The 19,804-nt window shown below is 38.9% G+C and overlaps 1 long non-coding RNA gene across 2 annotated transcripts; it reads left to right on the top strand.

Moving 5' to 3' along the window:
• The first annotated feature begins 4,488 nt into the window (after window positions 1–4,488).
• Window positions 4,489–17,277, top strand: LOC116441584. 2 transcript variants are annotated; one of them, XR_004239160.1, is made up of 4 exons: window positions 4,489–5,206; window positions 6,525–6,642; window positions 9,164–9,262; window positions 15,370–17,277. It is a non-coding gene; the product is annotated as an uncharacterized LOC116441584 (long non-coding RNA). The 2 variants fall into 2 exon arrangements; XR_004239159.1 differs by having other exon boundaries at window positions 15,367–17,277.
• Window positions 17,278–19,804: the final 2,527 nt, after the last annotated feature.

Genomic DNA, 19,804 nt, shown 5'->3' with positions numbered 1-19,804 from the left:
TGAGGGGTTCATATAGAATTTGAATGTTTCCTAAGGCCTTTAAGAGTAGTTACAGACAGTATACAGCAGTGGCCTGAACACCAATAGCTACTATTCCACTGTCTGCCAGCTAACTACAACACATTTTTTTGGCAACAAAGATCTTTCAAGTTCTGTTTCTCCTCCCACACACCCAGAGTTGTAGTTTCAACTTAACGTGACTACTACTTGGTAACATTAATATTAACATGAAGTTAGGGTTAATAACATCAAAGGAATAAAAAAGATTATCTGGAAGTTAACTTGCAGAAAAACAGTCTTGTTCAGGCTTACATAAAGCTTCTGGTGAGAGAGGACTTCTAAAGCCCTTTGCATTTATTAAAGGCAGGGCTGGATTTACACCCAAAGCTGCAGAAACCTAAAGGAAGCTACCAGAGGGCCAGTTAAAATACTGTCAGCTTGAGACGTCGAGCCAGGGGTCAGCCCAGAGGTCTGGCTGCGTCTCGCTGAGAGACAATTTGGTGCCCAACAGCTTCAGAGGACGAGCTCCTCTCCCTAAGGAGTTAGCCCCAAGCTATGGTAGAAAGTGTGTTGGCGAAGGTAAAGGAGCAGGAGGGGGGTCCTCTGTATAGGTTCCACAAGCTTGGTTTATTCAGAGACCAGGTGAAGCGTTCAGGGACAAAGAACAAGGATAATGAGAGGGTCCAAGGGTTTTATACTTGGAGAAAAAAATAGGGCAGAGTTGAGGGGAACAGCCAATGAGGAAAAGCGGAGGGGGTGGCAAGGACAACAGAGCAACCAATAGAAGTAACACGTAGGAGGGGTCCACAGCAGGGAGCCAATGGGGTGTCGAGTACGGGAGAACTTTCTAGAACTCATACATAAGTAAACAGGTGATTTGCATATTCAGGATCTAATACATAAAAGGGGGGGGAAATATGAACCAACCAACATCAAGTAATCAAATTAGGAGCGCAAAGGCTTGTGGGCACTCGCCACAACCAGGAGGTGCCACACATCAGTACCTTGCCACCAAGGCTCATGATGTTGTGTATTGGTGGCTGTGACTACGGCCGTATGCGCAGCAGCATCAGGTTGCTGACAGCCCAGATCAGTTTCTTCGCTTGTGCTAGTGCGAGGGGCGGGTGGCACAAAGTAGGAATAGGGAATAGATGTATATTTCTTTTGGTGCCGATGCATTTCCAACTTAAACTTCGTGTGAAAAGGTAAGTTGTTGTTTTTGGTGTAAAGGAAATTCTGCTTGAAGATTAAGTGGAAGAGAAAGAAATGTTTTCCTCCATTCTACCTAAAGTACCAGTAATTCCGTTGGAAATGTATTGTTCTGAAGCCTGATTTCTGGGTACAAAGTATGTGCTTTTGGAAACCTTGTTTCTACCAGACCCATAGAGTTTTCCTCTGAGTAAAAGAGGGACAGAGCATGTAACATATGTGCATGTGCATCCATGTGTGCTACACAACTGCTCTGCGCCTTGGTAGTTAGTTGTTCTGGGGAATAGATGGGGAAGTACTTCCATCAAAAGGAAAAATACACACCCTGAAATTGGTGGTTCCAAATGTTTGTCGCTGGCTAAAAATAGCTCACTGTTGCTACTATTTGATAAGTAGAGTGCTGCAGCCTCAAGCACTCTCTCTGTGGCAGTCCTGTGCTTCAGGCCACAGTTCTTTATAGGAAGGTGCCTTAGGTGCTAAAATCTTTCAATGCACCTGTCTTATATTCTTAGTGAGCATGCTGGATGCTTATTTTTCTGTAATAAAGATGAATGAGGGAATGGCATCAAAAGTTGTTTCTTTAATTCTTTAGTGGACTTTTGTGCTGTGAATGGCTGCTAGAAAAGTACAAATTGCTGCTCCCTCGCAAAGAACACGCTTCCTTCTCAATATATCTTCCCACATGCTCAAGCTCTAAATGAGGATTTCACCTATTTTTTGCGTGTTTTTAAGGATTACAAATTAACATTATCTTGCATATTTCTTCCTTTGATTTAATTATGTTAAAACCTACAACTACTTGAAGGAGAAGGTTATGTAAAAGATTGGGACCTATAAAATCTGTTAAGTCTTAATGTGTTTTATTCAGGTATGGCTGTGCTAGTTTTTACCTAAGCCGAATGAATGTCACTGGTTTTCAAAAGCTTTATTTCAATGCATAACTTTTTTTACATATATAATATCTTATTTTTATAGAGTTATTTAACTTGTAATAGTCACACATTGATATGAGACAAATTAATCAAAGCATTTATCATTTGGGTAATCACATTAATATAACTGCATAAAGTAACATAATCTTCCTGCAATATTGTAAAATGATACATCTTATTATCACACTTACTGTGGAGTTTATACTGTGTTTGACATTTGCCAGTGGTCACACAGCTCAGACCACAGATCGTGTGGCCCCAGGCACTGACCAGTGTTCACCAGGTCATGTATATTTGAAGATAGCAGTCAAATGCTGTCAAGGGTGGTCTGGATCTCCTCCTTTTTTTATTTTTTTTTCTTCTTCATTTTGATCTTCCCTTCCACCTTTTCTGTTTTCTGTCTTCTGTAATTATTTGTTTCTTCCTGCATTGCTTAGGGAAAACACCTCAGCCTGTCCCAAAGTGGAGACTCAAAGGAAGAGTGACCAAATGGGAATATTCTTGAAAGACTACAAAGGGGATGAGTACACAGGATAGCTTCTAGCCTCCATCTGCTGAGTAGCTCAGAGACTTCTTGATCTAGATACAGTGCTTGAGTATTTAATAATCCTCAGTGGTTTTATTTTCTGTGAAGTTGTTCACTGTCCCCTAGTGCTCCTGCAAGTTTTTGGCACTCACCGCACCTTTTGGCATGTAGTTCCTTAGATCTCCTCTCTGCTACATGAAGAAAACTTTCATTTGTTTCCAGTGTAGCTCCCAATAGCTTAATTTGATCCCCCACAGGTTTTGTTTTGGAAGAGGCAATGAATACTTGGTCTCTATCCAACTTCTCCATGCAACTCATGATTTTGTAGATCTTTGTCATACCCCTTTTTAGTCATCCCTTTTTCAGATCAGAGAAAAGTATCTTCGACAAGTTTAAGAAAAAGAAAAAAAACCCCTATTTTTAAGGCTTTCAGAAAACACTGCTGCTTATGTACTACACCATCTATTGTGTAGAACAGTGGGCAGCATTCTGCTTTGCTCCATGATTAATACATGGTGGAGCTGTCTAATTTCACATTTGTTATGCCTTTATCATCACTAGCAAGGGATTTACTTGCAAGGCAACAATCCTTACCGTGATGGAGTTTATTGTGGTCTGCCAGGTTGTTTTGCAGGCAAAAAGAACCACCCAAATAAATTACAGCACCAATCACAGCTAAGAGATGTTTTCTTTTTCCCTATCTATTATCTTACTGAAACAGCTTTAGTAGTAAATAGTTAACAGAAACACTTCTCAATGTCTTTTTAAAAAGGACTGTCAATCACAATGAAAGTAAGGTAATCCTATCTCAAATCAGACAACATCAATAATGATCAAAAGAATTCTACTGTCAGTGCACTACTTGGAAAAATCCAGCAGTCAAATTAAATAAGAAATTACTATTTTGGAGTACTTGAGTATAGATTAGATTACATTAAGGGAAAAATACCATGACTCCAGTTTTTGTCTTTTGTAGTAAAGACAATTTGTTTTCTTTTCTTAATTTTATCACAGAATTACAGAGTGGATGAAGTTGAGTGGGATCTCTAGAGATAACCTGGTCCAGTGCCCCTGATCAGGCATGGTCTCCAGAGAGGTTGTGAAGGCTTCATCCTCGGACATATTCAAAACCTGATGGGATGGGGTCCTAGGCAAACTATTGTAGTGATCACCTTCACATAAATAAGCATTTTCTTATATTTAGCTGGAGTTTCCTGTATTTTTAGATGCTTCTTGTCTTGTCTAGATACCACTGAGAAGAGAGGGGCAGTTTTCTTTACTGAAGGTCAGACAGAAGTGAAGAAGGCATCGATTACTTAGCTCTTTTCTGTGTCCTCTGTCATCAGTTCCCTGTCCCGCTAAGGAGCAGTCCCACAATTTCCCTGGACTTCCTCTTGCTGCTGATCTACTTGTAGAAACTCATCTTTTTGTTCCTCACATTTTTCAGTAATTCATCTGCAGATGGGTTTCAGTTTCAACGCAACAGATGCGTTTAGATAGATTTAGCTAATTCCAAAACTTCTTGCAAATTAGTCTGGTTAAGTTTTACAGATGCTACTTGTTACTTGTTTTTCTGAGGAAACAAAATGTCTTTGTTGCTCAGCTTAGCTGGAGTTTATGTAAAACTGGTAGCTTACTAGAATTAGCTTGTGTATAATATTTACTTTGCTAATTATATTTAATTTATTTCTGAGTAATGATAAAAATTTGGTCTAGATGGTTTAGCATTCTAAAAGCTCTAGGTTAGAAAATTTCTTTGCCTCACAAATCCCTCAGACATCTACTATAGCACTGAAAATCACTATTGACCATTATATAGATCTAAAGACTGTGTATTTCACAGTTAAAATACACCAAACATTTAAGAAATGTTCATGATTTTCCTCTGTGACTATTTCTTCATTTTGATGTACTCACTGCACACTTCCCCACTGAGTCACTTTCTTGGATCATCAAACAATCTATAATCTGCATTTTACAGAACAGTTTTCAAAAAATAATAATCCACTCCCAAATGCAAATCAAGTGAATAATGATGAATTGGGTCCACATTCAATCAGAAGTTTAGGCAAATGCTCAAACGTTTTACCACATCAAGCACTTCTGAATGTGAATTGAAAATTAACTCTGTATGGGATTAGGAAGCTGAACTGGGAAGGCAGGTCATGTGAGCACCTGGAAATCAAATATAACACCTGTATTAACTGACTCATTCATTGTCCCCTTTTATGGCAATATTAAGATTAGATTGGGGATGTATTGAGTTTGCATGACCTGGTTTTGGTAGCGGGGGCCTAGAGGGGTGGCTTCTGTGAGGAGCTGCCAGAAGCTTCTACCACGTCTGGCAGAGCCAGTCCCTGGTGGCTCCAAAGATGGGCATGCCACGGGTTAGGGCTGGGCCAACTAGAAATGGTGGTAACGCCTCTTTGATAACACATTTAAGAAGAAAGAAAAAGAAAAAGTTATTGCACAGCTGTAATTGCGGCCAGAGAAGGGAGGAACGAGAATGTGTGGGAGGAACAACTCTGCAGACACCAAGGTCAGTGGGGAAGGCAAGGCAGGGCAGGAGGTGCTCCACGCACCAGAGCTGGGATTCCCTGCAGTCCGTGGTGAAAACCATGGTGAGGCAGCTGTGCCCTGCAGCCCATGGGAATCCACCTGCAACCCATGGAGGAGCTGTGGATGCCTGAGAGGTGGCTGTGACCCCATGGGAGGCCCATGGAGGGTGGAGCCCAGGCTGGAGCAGCCTGTCCTTGAAGGACTGCACCCTGTGCAAGAGTGACCCACGCTGCAGCGGTTTGGAGGAGACTGTTGCCCACAGGAGGGACTCACATTGCAGCGGTTTGTAGGGAGCTGCTGCTCGTGAGATGAACTCACATTGGAGAAGTTAATAGAGAACTGTCTCCTGTGGGAGGGACCGCCCAGCGCAGCAGGGTAACATCTGGAATGGACATGATGTCACATGTAAAAGTAGAAGAAAGGGAAATTTTTTGTTAAAGATGGTGCTTTAAATTTTTGAGACACACCTGCTTTAGAAAAGCTTTGTAATTCCATTGTCTCAAACTGCCAGCATGCTTTACACAGAGCAAGCAGCACATGGGGAAAGCAGGTAAAGTCATGGCTCTTAACTTGCAGTGAGGCAATGTCTTCCGTTCTTAATCTTTGAAATTCATTCAGTGTGTCCTGGATATGAGAAGAAAAGAAATGATGCACCATTTCTTTCAAAGCCATTGTTATTTCTGAGGCACACACACATTTATGAGTATTTCTAGATATCATTCATATTAGCAATAACTGACATAAAATGTCACTCAGTTCTCTGCTTTTATTCTATAGGGTTTAAACAGTCTTGTTATGCTGCTGAGCTGTATTTGCAACATTTGTTAAGAATGACATCCCATACATAAAACATCTAAAAATTCAGCTTATCTGCTTTTGAGATGGCACAAATATGTTCACATATTGTATGAGCTGAAGGAATCTGGGCTCCTTAGATTGAAGAAAAGCAGGTTATAATTGGTAGCTGCAAACAGCGTGATCATTGAGAAAATATACTCTGTATGTATTGACTTCTAATAAACAGGATTAATGGCCCATTCACTGTTTAGAAGACACTTCAGTAAGTATTTAAATATTCTGCTTTACTAGCACTAGGAATTGATAACAGATATCAGAACTCTAGTGTTATCAATTAAATCTCATATTTAATGATATTTAATATTTATCAGATTTTGCAGAAAACAAAAAGTAAAAGACAATATGGTTGTGTAGTAAACATCTATTTGTTACTATTAATAATTTTGCACCTGTGCTTCTCTATTTTATTTTATTTTTTTCTTAAATCGTTCTCATTCAAGGAGGCTGCTCTTTTCCCAGACATGATGCGTTTGCTTACATGTGCACCACAGAGATTTCACCCAAGTCGACATGTTTCTAGAACTTACAAACCTGGAACCAAAACACTTGTCTCAATAAGTAAGTGAATCTGATAGACTCTTTCCAAGTATAGTATCTGACAGAATAACTGAGATCTAGTCTATTGTCATTGACTTCTACCAGCCTTACAAGTGTGACAGGCATAGAGTGAAAGCTGTTTTTCTTAGGGACAATTGTTCTGTCTAATGCTAGCGTTGCTCACATTTTGGTGACATCATTCATTATGTACTTTGAGGAGTCTCCCTGCTTAAGGCACATAAAAGTTCACCGCAATTCTCAAAAACCTTTTGTTTCATTTAGTGTGCCATGGGCATCACAATCACTTGAACATTTTTTTTCTGAGTGTTTGCCTGATTGTGTTTCACATTAGCCTGACCTAATTTACCCATATCTGAAAGGCCATGCCAGGTTTCATTCCCTGTAAGTCAGCAGAGCCTCCACAGACAGCCTGGGGATATATACGGATCCAGTGAATGCAGCTATAGCCTTGTCTTATTATTGCTGGAATTTGACCTATAAGAAGAAACCTTGCTTCCATTTTTATCCTGCCAAAGCTGTTTCTTAAGCCAAGGAACCCAAATTCTGATTTTCCCTAAGAAAACAAACAAACCCCAACAAAACACATACACAATTTCCCACCCTTCTCTGCCCACCAAAGTACTGTCCATGGCTACTGGTATAAGTCTTGTTAATGCCCCTCAGTTAATGCCCCTCACTGTTACTTCCTGTTTGGAGCTATCCTTGATCTATTTTTTCTTCCTGAAGAAAACTCTTGCAATCAACTTTTCTATAAAGGGAGTATCTGGTAAATCTTTGAAGAAATAAAATTTCAGCATTCTCATTAATATTTCTTCAGAATCTGGAGCACAGTGCTTGGTGTTCAGGTAGTTCCCATTTTAATTTTCTCTTTCAGGGTGCTACTTTTTCAACTGGAACCTGACATCAGTTCTGAAATGGCATTTGTGACCACAGATGGTATTCAACCATCATTGAAGGCAATGGGCACTTTTGCCTGCACCATCTGCCCTTTGGGACTAAAAACCTTTTCAGGCTTCTCTCTAATCCTGCTCAGATGCAGGAATATACCAGGAGAATCCAACAAGACTCTGACATCAGACCAGTTATGATAGTTTTATACAGTTTACTTATATTAAACTAGCATTAAAAAAAAGGTCAAATGCAAACATTTTAAACTTGTAGCTGTCACTGCTGAATCACTGCAGTATTTCATTTGGATAGCACGATGTGAGACTGCCTAAAGAGGGTGATGGCCAATTAGGGATCAAAAGAAAGGCAGAGGCAGACCTTGTATGAGGGTGGATAATACACATGAAAAAGTCTGCTGGCAGAGTTATGTCAGTAAATGAGTATTTTGGCAAGGATTGGTTCATCAAGCAAAGTCAGCTGTGCTAACAAAAGCACTTAAATATCACCCTTGTTGTGTCTATGCTGGAAGGACAGTGGAGAATTAATAAAAATAAAATTCGCTGATGTTTCTACTTTAGAACTTTTTTTAGAGTGGGTTTAAATTGATTTTTCGTTAAATAACTACTGCTAGGATTTCTAGTTTCTGTTTTTTCATTTCCCTCTATCCATGATTTGCACTGTGATGACCTCCTTAATCTAGGTTTTAAATCATTTCTATCAAACTAAGCTCAAACGATCTCATTTTGGTATTATAATACTAATATGCTTTGTTTTCTTTCAGCTTGGCAGCCTTGTTCAAAAATGCACATCATTTATATTCAGTTAAGTCTTTATTTGCATGAAGGAATTCAGTACAGCAGCTTTTCTATTTTCCCTGGAATATTTTTCACGTTTGAAACATGTAACCATTCTAGATCACCTTTTCTATAGCTTGTGGAAGTCTATCAAAATAAAATTTGCTCTAGGCAATAAAGCAGACTAAAGCTGAAATACTGACTGTGACCCTTTGGAAAAATGGAAAGAATTTATCAGTAAAAGTGTTATGTCCCTTTCACAATGTCTCAATTAATTACCCTTGTGCCACTGTAGGTCTGGCAGCTATATTACCATCAAATGGCCAGGGTGAACTAAAACACATTCTGTTATTCCATCTTTAATATACAAACTATTTTAAATCTAAGCAGATACTGTTATTATAGAAAGGGGAAAATTGTGCAAACTTACTGCAGAGCTCTGCTAAGGCAGATGTGGTTTAAAATGCCAGATTAACACTGTTAATCTGGCATTTTAACTTCTCATAAAGGTTGTGCTCTGTACCTTCTAACACTGTCTTAAGTTGTGTGTTTAGCCAGAAAAACAGAAGTAGAAACCACAGAAAAATTGTAGCTGATCTTGTGATAGTTTAAGGTGAATATTACCTGCTGCATCTGGATATATGGCGTAGTGTTGGGGGACTGATAGAGAGTTGTTCTGCCAGCTCCACTTGAACTAACCTCATTACTTTTGGATTCTTCCCTGAGGCTATTTCTACCCCATTTTGTACAACTAGAGCAACAAGATGAGACTGAAGTTTTGCAGACTCAAGTCTATGACATGAACTACTAATTCACCTCTTCTTTTTTTTCTTTTTAAGGTGGAGTTGATTTCCCTTGCGTTGGAAACTTGTTAAATTGTCCAATTAGATTGCCAGAAGGGGCAATTTATTATTAAGGTCTGAGAAGTCATATTCTAGGTGGGTTTTTTGTGGGTTTACATCTGTTATGATTAAATTATATTTTTTGGTAACATTTCATATTACTTTATTTTTAGGCTGATGTTAAATAGGGGAAATTATTAGCAAGTAAGAGGAGTGTCAAAACCAGAAATTACCATGAAAACTGTTTTGCTGCCTTACAGAGGCAGTCTATAATAACATTTTTAAAAACTGGAATATGTATTCTGTCCACAGAAAGCTGTTAATATTTCACGAACCACAGAAGTCCTTCATGATGAACATAGCATTTTTCTTATGGTTTACAGTGCTATTTATCAATCCAGAAAAATTGAACTTTGGGCCAACTGAAGCAAGGCCCAAAGAACTAACTCAATTATTTAATAAATACACTGGTTTTGGATGGATTTTATATTGATAAACCTTCTTATTATCCTACATGCAAAGCATCAGCAGGAATAAATTCAGTCTAAAATATGTGCCCGTCTCCAGCAGAAAAAAATTAGCAATAAAAAGCTTATGGAGAGCAGCCTATGATTCTCTTGTTTGCAGACAAGACTGTCTCTGGTATAGCTTATTTCCAATAAAAACATTCAAATGCAGCTGGATTTAGGCATGAAATAAGATTTTATTTCAAAAATTTACTACTAAAATAATTGCATCTGGAAGCAAATATTTGATAAGCATTCCTTACATACATCTCATCTTTAGCTTAACACTTGAAATTGAACTCATTTAATAAGTGCCCTCTTCACAAATCACATCTACTAGGTATTGATTTGGATACTAAAAATGAGCAGAACCAAAATTAATGACCACTTTGCAATATGTGATTGTAATCAAATATTGTGGGGCAACTCTAGCTGTATGTGGTGAATTTCCATTTCCACCTGATTCCTAGTTTATGAACCTGGACTGATTCATCGGTCTTGGAAGGATTTTTCAGGTTCCTGCTTTATGAGCAGCAAGACAAGGCATTGATAGTATATGCAGTTATATATAACAGCAGCTTAATGCTATTTCATTTTTCCAATAATAACAATATATCTCACCACAGTAATGATAGCATATTGTAAGACTTCATTGAAAATTGCAATTTTTAGCTATCACTTGAGAGAACACTTACTGTAAGAAACAGTCTTTAAGACTCAGGACTTAAAAATTAGCTCTCATTAGCTCCACCCATTTCTCTGGTCAAATGTATTTCACTGCCCAGTTCTGTAGTGGTGACCAGCTACCAGAGAGAGGGACAGATGATGAGAGATGCTTGTGGCTCAGCTAATTACTAGTAAGTCCATCTGTAGTGAGATGTGTGGCTGGGGGGAGGAAGAACAATTTCTGTGAGGTGGCAGCTGTTTACCAAATTAATTTCTCGGTCCTGGGGACAAATGCCAGGCAATGTATCCCACTGATGGTCCTGCTCCCCCTGAGCACTGGACACAGCTGCTGGACTTTACTGCTGTGTGAAGCGCAGACCTGAGATCTCCAGCAACTTCTGGTGACAAGTCATTTGGGAACATATGGTCTTGACATCTGTGGTGGCCAGGGTTAGGCAGCCAAATTGCGAAGGTGGGCAGTTGCACTCTGAAGTGCACAGACTTATTTCTTCATCACCTTCTTCTCTGTAGAAGCTGCCCTCCAGAGACTTGTTTAGATTGTATCCCATTATAGCCATTCATAAGAGCTGTGAGTGTCTCTGAGACATCATCTGATCCCTCTTGTTCCTGCCTGCTGTGTCCTCAAGTGTCATCTCAGTGTCCAGACAGAACAGTAACCCTCTGAGTGAGGGCTCGACAAGGAAGCGCAAGTCCCTGCAGTGTGGTCCTGGGAGTAACTGGAAATGTTGTCACTGCTTTGTGATCTTCCAGTCCTGCCAGGCTCTGCAAGTCATTCACACAAATATCAGTGGTGCTGTTGTCTCACCTCGTGGAAACTCAGGGTACACACACCGACTGATGCTCCCTTCCTGTTATTCCTCAACGATATGACTGGTTTATGCTGATTTTTGCCAAAACTTGGCCAACCTCATTACCATAGTACCCAGCAGCTTCTCAGCTCCTGCTGGCCTCCACAGCACTGCTTTGGGTCACTCCAGATACCACCACAGCCTGCCTTGACCCTCCTGAAAGCTGCTTCCCGGGGGGCACTAAGTGCTCCAGTTCCAAGGTTCCGGTGGCAGTGAATGTGTGGGACTGCTGCCTAGCCATGCTACCTTTAAATAACTGTGTGGATGCAGTTTGGGTGCTAGTAAAAAATACTGGTACTTCAGACAATTTTTCAAATTCATTAAGACAAGTAATGTGCAACACAGTTTGTGACTGTGTTGGAGGGACTAAACCTTCTTCCTGATAAATTATACAGTTATGCTTTCAAATGCATTTACTTGTTTTGAAACATTATTTCTCTGAAAATCACGTTTTCTGCTTCTGAAAATAAGCAAGTTATTGATAAGAGGGTTCATTTTGTTATAAAACTGTTTTGTTTCTATTCAAACATAATGTATCTGAGAGACAAATAGTCTTAATTTGCTAACTAGTTATATCATTCTTTTTTCTTATTTTTTCCTTTTTTTTTTTTTTTAGATAATTCTAGCACCTTAATAACCTCATAGAATAGTTATTAAAACATAAGAGATTAAATTCTAATGAGAACACTACAGTCCACTTCTTGAAAGGTCTTTCAGGAAGGGATTGCTAAAAGAAATAAAGAAAGAGTAAATTAATTTTCCAACTTATAACAAACAGCAGTCTAGTAGTACCGAGCTGTAGCCACCTACATGAATAACCATAAATTAAGTGGTGTTTTAGCCAGCTAGTATTAGACTGCTACGCATGAGCAGGCAGAAAGTCTTCATTTTCCCTGGCATGGATTATTTGGAGAATTTGCTATATAACTACCTTAACTGTACTACTTCTTGTACGTAAGTACAGATGAATTAACAACAAAGGATATCAGGACCTTTGTTAAGCTTGTAGATAACCCACGGAAGAGGATACACAATGCAAACTTCTCTGTGTTACTGTGCAGGCAGGAAATGGCCTGGAAGCAAGAAAGCATTGTAGAGCTATGGGGACAAGGCTGCTGGATCACGGAGATCCTCCAAGGAGAGTGGGCAGTGACCAGCGCTGGAGTCCTGCCCAGCTCCCAGCAGGAGGGAGCAAAGTGTTTCATACTCCCTGCGCTCACTGACCCTGTTAGCACCTGGATTTGGATTCAATGTTGCAAAGGACATTCTGTATCCACAGTAAATAACTCACTCATGGTCAAAATAAAAGAGGGTTTCATGGGGAGTTCAATATGAGCAGAATAGAACTCATAATACAATTGTGACCGACTTGAGAGGGGAATAAAAGCAAACCTGCTTCCTACAGGTCAAGAAATACTTGTGGATTATGGATTACTAGTAAAAAGATTTGCACTGATTTGGGCACATTAGGAAAAGCTATTAACATACTAGCAACAACAACCACTGTAACACGGCAAAAAATAGATAATGGTGATGAGGACTATAAAAAAAATGAAAATCAGAATTAAAACATCTTGCAAGAATTGTGACGTCAATCTCCTACTTTCCTTGTATATCATACAGTATGTCACTGATACAGTAACCACTATTTGCAAAGCAATAAATTCTAGTTGGGGAGGACATTTTAATTAACACCATTCAGGCTCAGTATTATTATATGTAATATAAAATTATTTTTAATTTTATCTCCTCTAAAACCTCAACTCCCAAATTTTGAATTAATTTTTGCCAAGTGATATAATTACACTGAATACAATACACAAAAATTGTTATGATACCCAGGTGATTAAAGGTAAACCAGTTATTTTTATGACATTTCTGTTGTCTTTTCACACCAAACAAATAATTTAGAACAATTTAATTGAGAGGAAAGTAGTGAAGTGGATATGATGTACATTGCATTAAGATGAAAGAAAAAGAAAAGGAAAATGTAGATATGCTTGTGCAGTGCTGGAAGAATTACAAGAAAAGGAGCAGGAGCATGTGTTGCATTTACAGGGGATAAAAATACAGTGTGCTACTAATGGAAAGATGAGCAATAAACAACACAAAATGTTAGATGAAGCAAACAAAATGCAAGAGAAGACAAAAGAGTAAGATCAAATTAGAAAGAAAAATTACCTGGAAAGTAACAATGCCATTGCTTCAGCAGACACCCTCCACCCCAGCCCTTTTTTTCGTATTGGACTCCATACAGTATAAAGATACAGTTCTTTGCCTAAAAGCCACACTATCCAGCAGAGGTCTGAGGCAGCAGCAGGACCAATGTAGTGCAAGAAAGGTACAGAGTGGGGGGATATGCTCACTCAGCCCTATGTATTGTGGTACATCAGTCAATTGAATTGAAATTCCTTGGACTATTCCTTTAAAGCTGGATTCTAGATGAAAATGTAAAAAGGATGGTGGTAAACTTCAGCAAATCCAGCCAAGGCTGGGACAGGTTGCCTGGAGAGGCTGTGAATCCACTACCCCAGGAGGTGTTCAGCACGTAACCTGTCAAATCCCTGAGCACCCTGATGTGAACTCGGTGCAACCTTGCTTTGGATGAAGATCTTCTGTTGGCCTTCCAGCCACAGTGCGTCCGTGATTCCTTCATTTTGAACATGCTGGGATTCTGTTTGTATCACACACAGATTCTCACTAATGTTCTCTAGCACCTGTACTTCCATAATCAAAATGTGCCTTGATATTTGCTTCCAGTCTGGGCACCAAAAGATGTGTAGGAATGGATGGATTTAACAACAAAATCAATAGAAATGGTGAGAACAGCAAGCCATGAGTAGATGGCATCATTTGGAGGGAAAAAAGCTAAACCAAACAACTAAGCAAAGGAGAGAGATGGAAAAGCAGATTTGAAAAATTAATTCAGTTATTTCTTGTTATATATGAAATAAACATATATTTGTAGGGGTATAATTCCACTGATTTTGATGATGCATGTTATCTGTTGAAATAAAAATCGTAAGATGTATAACATCTACATCCAAAATAGCCTCACTTTTTATCAACTGTTTTGTACCAGCTTTACACGGTATGTAATTTTAAAATTTTGAGTAATTTTGTCCAATTCTTACACCATTTATCTGTTCTCTCTGCTCATTCTTTCAATTCTCAACCATCTCTTAGCTTTTTTTTTTTTGTGTCTGGTGACAAAGTTGTTATAAAAGACAAAACAGATAAAATAGCAGAATAATGACAGCGGATGTCCCTTCTGGTGAGATCTAGATTTCCTCAGTGGAGAATGTATGACATTCTTTAATTTCTGACACTTGAAACCTTTCTTTAATAATGTAATTTCAGCCTAATTTAACAATCAGCATGTTAGATGTCTTTTAAAGGTACTCCCATCTTTTGTTGGTTTTAGCAACCAACTTCTTCCCAGCCCAACTAGCCCCAGTTCAGCTCTATAGTGGCACAGCATGTTGGAATAAATCACTTGCCTTCTGCCCTTTGCAGTCGTAAAATAAAAATCCAAGCAAGAAAAACAAGAAAATGCACATTTGCCTCTTCTTACGGTTACCTGCATTGAAAGTTTCTAACGCCAGGATGTTGTTTTTCTGGAAAGAAAAGAAGCTATCATTTAAGGAATTTTATAACCAGGGAATATTTTTACTACTACTGCAGATTAACATTATGCTTTCCTCTGCTAGATGTGATCCCATTTAATTATGTTCTGTCTCTGTTGCAGAGACACTTGATGATGTGATTCTCTTGATGATAAGAAGGTTGTACACAGCCTGCTGAGGTCAAGTTCCCAGCAGTCACAGAGTATGTCAGTGGTGCCAGTGAAGTCAATGGAACTGCTTTTATGTACTTCAAGTTTGAGCACATGGTTGAACCCTGCTTTTTTCTTTTTTTCTTTTTTAACCCTGTTCTTCTGTACTGAGGTCACATTGACTGTTTCATTCTGTTTGTGCTTTCAATCTCTATTTTTTACTGAGGACATTGTAGGTTGAACAGGAATTCCGCTTTTTCAAGTGGCATACAGAAGAGTAATTTCCTACTTAAAAGTTTTCTTCTCTATCAAGTACTTTGTGGAATACATCTTAGTTCATTTGGATACAGAATGACTGAGATTAAAAGGTACTTCTGTTTCCAGCAGCCCCTGGCAGAGGCCTGAAAAGCTTTTGTCAAGCACCACCGTCACACCTACAGACACCTGAACTGTGGCAAACTGCCAGGGAACCAGTGCGGCATTCCACTCCATGCTGCATTGAATCATCTCCGAGGTGGGACACTTCTCTTTTCTTCCTCTCTTCCTCTCTGAGCCAGGAATAGTTCCAGGAGCAGAAGACAGTTTCAGTCTGGATCAACTGCTGACTTTTTAGCTTGTATTTTTATCTCTTCCATATGATGCTGATCTTGGAGAAGAGCCTAAGTTGAACATTCCTGCCTTTTTTTCCTGGATCTTCTGCTGCACATGAAAAATCAGGTCTGTGGAGTTATTGTGGAAACTCTGAAAAGCTCTTTCTCCTTTGCCTTTCTCCCCTGCCTCCTTTGCCTATGGCTGTAGTGAACAGCAGCACTCACTGCAGAACTCAGGTACAACATAGTACCAATATGCAGTGATTGTAACATGCATCAGTCCCACACGGTGTACATAATCACACCCAGTATTTCAGAACTGTAATTAAGTCTTGGGAGAATGCTTCACTCATTTACATCACCAGACTGAACTGTGTTAAAATACTACTATATTGGAACAATGTTTACCAAAACAGTTGACTTAAAATAGGTCTTCAAGGGATCTACAAAATTCTCTTCTATAAGTTTGTAATGCTGCAACAAATCAAAAATGAGACAAGTGTCTATTAAAATATTAAAAAATTAGTCTTGTCATAAGTATCACTTAATAATGTGTATATATTATATTACTTGAATAATTAAATTATGTGTTTAATATTTATTACATATCAAAAATTATGATATCTAGATACAACTATAACCTTAGTGATATAGTTGAAACACTGTGCATTTGATTACTTATAAAACAGTAGAATCATACAATCATATCAACAGACATATCAAAAGTACAGAAATATTAATTTTTTCTTTCTTTGAATAGTTTAGCTATCACATTATGTGATGGACCAAAAGATAGTTCCCTGACAAAGTAGATTAAAATCATAAAGCTGTGAGTAACACGAGTATATTGCCTTTCATCTTCATCTCCCCTCACCCACTTGGACAAATGGGGCTTGTAGTTACTTGTTTCCTCTTTCGCACGTTTGCCCAAGGCAACAAACCAAAGAAATTACAGGTAACAGTTTATCAAATGCTTGCAGGCAGTTAATTCCCTCTCTTCTGTCACTCAGTATCATTTTATTGATGGAACCTTGACCCAGGTGTGCCATGAGCTTGAAAGTTCAGTAGGTGGGATGCAGCTGTCACATGAAAGATGGATGATGTGCATTTATGTTTTCAGTTCATGTTAGAGTATCTCAGAATGGACGTGCTAATAAAAGGTGACATCTTAGCAGCGATATTGTGGGAGCCTTGGGAAAAGGACTCAGAACAGTTCCAGCATGTGATAGGAATGGACAGGAGGAGAGACTTCATGGTTAATGTACAGGGGCTGTAAGTTTGCATTCGGATTTCCAGAAGTGGAAACATGCATGGCACAGGGTTTATCAAAACCAGCAGGACCGTGTATAGTGCACAGTTTGCTACACAAGCAAGGTTTGAGAAGAGTAATGATGGTTGAAATACATTTTTATTAAATATAAATAATTTATAAACACATTTTAGATTATTATATTGCTCTGTTATTGGTGTAATAAATCAATTTTGTTTAATAGCTACAGTTATTATACATTTAAAAAGGTACTTTCACATACATGATGAAGGAATTTTTTCTTAACATAGGAAACAGTCCATAATGCTCTGTTGCTGTCTTTTTTAATGAGGTAGAAATTGAGGTAATAATCTAAATATAGAACTGCATTTTAAATTTTTATCAATAAAAGTGATATTTAAATTATGAAAATTCAAATTATTTAAGAATTTTTAAGGTATCTGAATTTCATATTTACCTTTTTCACTGTATTCAAGGAAAAATTGAATAAACAGTGTAAAAGACAAATAAAGAACTGGTTTCCATTGTAAATGATGAGAAGAGCTGCTTATTGCCATTTTCATACAAATTTTCTTCTTGTTAAACTTTGCACCTTTTCTCACAAAACTGCCCAGTTTTGCTGCCCATGGTTCAATGTCCACAAACACAGGCCCTGACTACGCACCATGTGGTCGTGAAGGTGGCACCAGTTTGCCCTTCCCTCTTTGAAACAGAATTTTTCAGATGTTTTTAAGACTGTCAAGAGCTGGAACGGCCAGCTTCCATTCCCATCCTCTCTATTTTTCCAGCTACTGGTATTTTGATCCTTTCTTTAAAATCTGCATCTGAAACCGGCTCTCTCCTCGTGTGCCACAGCTCCCCCAGCACAGCTGACCCCCACAGAGCCAGTGCTCACCCAGTGGCCCCAAACTGCCTCCTGCAGGGCCCCGGATCTGCTCAGCTTTGCTCCGCGGTGGGCTCAGCACAGGATCTGCTGTGCCACTGCCTTTATTTTGGTCAGGATGGTTGATGGCAGTGGAAATGCTGCATGTAGGGGCCTTAATGCTGGTTTGGTTGGATGATCCAGCACTTTGGATTGAGGCTCTAGCTCTCCTTTGGTACATTTATTCCCTTCTATAGCGTAGTATTCATTCTCATATTAATTTACACTTCCTATTATATCTCTAATGGGAACTCTCTAACCAGTCATTACATTATCCATATGTTAAATGTTCATTTTGCAGCTATTAGTATTCTGCCTAGGCTATATATCTCTTAAATACTAATTTTGGACATTGCCCAGTTTTCCTGTCTTCCTCTGCAGAATGTCACCATTCTGAATGAGGTTCATTGGGCCTTGGATGGACTAAATACACACAGCTCATTAGACCAACACCAATTTCCTGTTGGTGCCATTTTCATGCTCATTTTTTCAACAGAACATTTTTCAGCCCTTCTGAGCATTGCTTTAGCCCTCAATGTATACAGCTTGCTACGATGTTCTTAGAACATAACCTCCCAGTTTGTGGCATGATTGGGTTTCATCCAAATACTGAAATGCTACTTTTTAGGTAAATTTTCCCACCATGTATGATAATGCTGATTGTTCTTCTGCCTTCAGGCCTCCAGAATCAACAAGTGTAAGAAGACAGGTTGTGCTCGTATCAGTCAGTGGCACGATTTCTTACTTCTTCAGTGGGATCAATTGTATCACCAGCACCCGAAGAAAAAAATATAAAATGCAGTAAGAATTTTCTTACTGGAATTGTAACATTTGGACACTTCTATTTTTAAGTTGAAGATCAGTTTTATTCCTGTCTTTTATCTTGTCTTTCATTTTGGTGCTGGTGTAAACATCAGGCTTATTTTTTTTCCCCCTTTTGTATATGTACATACTTGCTTTAGATATTTTCCAAAATTGTGGCTATTGTAGCTCCTTTTGTGAATGAAACTGCAGAATGCAGATGGCTTCTACAGGAAGAGAGCTAAGTTTGCTCTTTCTCCCCTTCTGGTCCAATAAACATTGATTTATAAAATGTGGAACAGATCCCACAGGACAGTAGAATATTCAGTAGCTTGGTAAATATGCAATGATCTAGGATATGCATTCAAATATTTTCTCCACATCATGGATGTAAAAAGAAGAAAAAAAAAATTACCTGTCTCTCATTTTTATTATCAAGATGAGAAAATTGTGCTTGCGCTACCAAGGCATATCACCTGGGCAAAGTGAAGAAATCACATAAAGATAACAACATCCCTTCAGGAGGTGGTCTAATATACATGTTCAAATATGCTTTGTAAAGAAGACTCAAGTCTGATTTATTTAAATGTAAACTGGGTTCTTCCCTGCATCACTGAGTTGGATAAGAGTCACGATTTTACTCTAAGGAACTGTACCAAGATTAATGGTTATAGTAGAGATGCTAATGTTTGTGTTTAGCAGAAACTATAAGAAAAGAAATGAAATGTTGCTAAGTTGTGCCTCACCTTTCTTTGATACAGGTGAAGCACTAGAGTGTGTCACCAGAGAAAAGCCAGTCCTTGATCAGGGGCTGCACACAAGACATTCTCTGTATGATTTAGCTGGGATTCCGTTTTCCATATGAACACATGTAGACCCTGTGTTTGACTTCAATCAGGCATCCCTGTATCCTTGTGAACTGTTCTGTCTTGGTGAAGCTGTGTCAGATCATAAGCACAGTGAGGCACTGAAGGCTGTGACATGTCCTTTGTCACACCAGCCCCTCATCACTCCTGCTCCAAGTCAAGCACCTGCTGTGCTCCAGGGCTAAATCCATTCACCTGCATGGGGAAGGGCCTTTCCCTCCACAGGGGCACAAATGAAGCTAAGAGCATCTGTACAGCTGCAGGGAAGCTTTTCTATTTATTTATCTAGTCCATGGAAGCTGGTGTGAAGGAGAAAATTACTCTTGGTACAGAGAAGGGTGAGTGACATGGGCCAAGGTGCCTTCCCTGACCT

This window comes from Corvus moneduloides, chromosome 3 (assembly GCF_009650955.1).
Source record: "Corvus moneduloides isolate bCorMon1 chromosome 3, bCorMon1.pri, whole genome shotgun sequence".
Classification (NCBI taxonomy): domain Eukaryota; kingdom Metazoa; phylum Chordata; class Aves; order Passeriformes; family Corvidae; genus Corvus; species Corvus moneduloides.
Note: the sequence above shows the minus strand (reverse complement) of the source record. Positions and strands in the feature narration are given on the sequence as shown.